The following is an 854-nucleotide window of genomic DNA, read 5'->3' as shown; positions in this document are numbered from 1 at the left end:
ATTAATAAACTTGTTTTTATTTTTGTTATTTTTTTTTGTTGTTCTGGAGTTTTGTTTCTCTTGTGGTTATTAACTTGCTTGTGTGTATATACTTGTATTTATTGTGTATATCTGTGTACATTTGGAAGTATAGCGAGTTGCGGTATAAATAACGTGAGTGTAGGTATAATGTTTGTTTACAAGCTTGTATTTACTAATTGCTCTACTATATCTTCCACCTTTCTCCCTTTCATTCCTTTCTCTTTATTTCTAAACATGTGTATGCGTAGCTTAATAAACTCATACTAATACTCGCAGGCACCTAATCATACGCATGTACTTGCCGCACACACATACACATACGAGTGCACATATATGCTTACCATACACAAAACACTAATCACAAACAACATACGCATAAATTTATTACACACACGCAAACGTAAATATACATATATTTACCACACACACGCACACACACAAACACACAGAGAAGCAAACACATATGTATCACACATGCACACAAACACACAGAAAAGCAAGCACATATGTATCACACACGCACACACATGTATTCATCGCACACAGAACACGCATAATTAGTACATATATATTTTTACCATACACATAAAACATATATTCATCACACACATACACACATACACACACACACACACACACACACACATATATATATTAGTTAACGAATGCACATATATATTTATATAAAATAATGATTATTACAATGCAATTAGCAAACGTAAATGTGCACACATATACATATATATGTGTTATTTACAATTAATAACACACACACACACACACACACACACACACACACATATATATATATATATATATATATATGTCGTCTC

The sequence above is a fragment of the Euprymna scolopes genome, chromosome 2 (assembly GCF_053919585.1).
Source record: "Euprymna scolopes isolate OS-2025 chromosome 2, ASM5391958v1, whole genome shotgun sequence".
Taxonomy (NCBI): Eukaryota; Metazoa; Mollusca; class Cephalopoda; order Sepiida; family Sepiolidae; genus Euprymna; species Euprymna scolopes.
The sequence above is the reverse complement of the archived record's forward strand: the minus strand, read 5'-3'. Positions refer to the sequence as shown.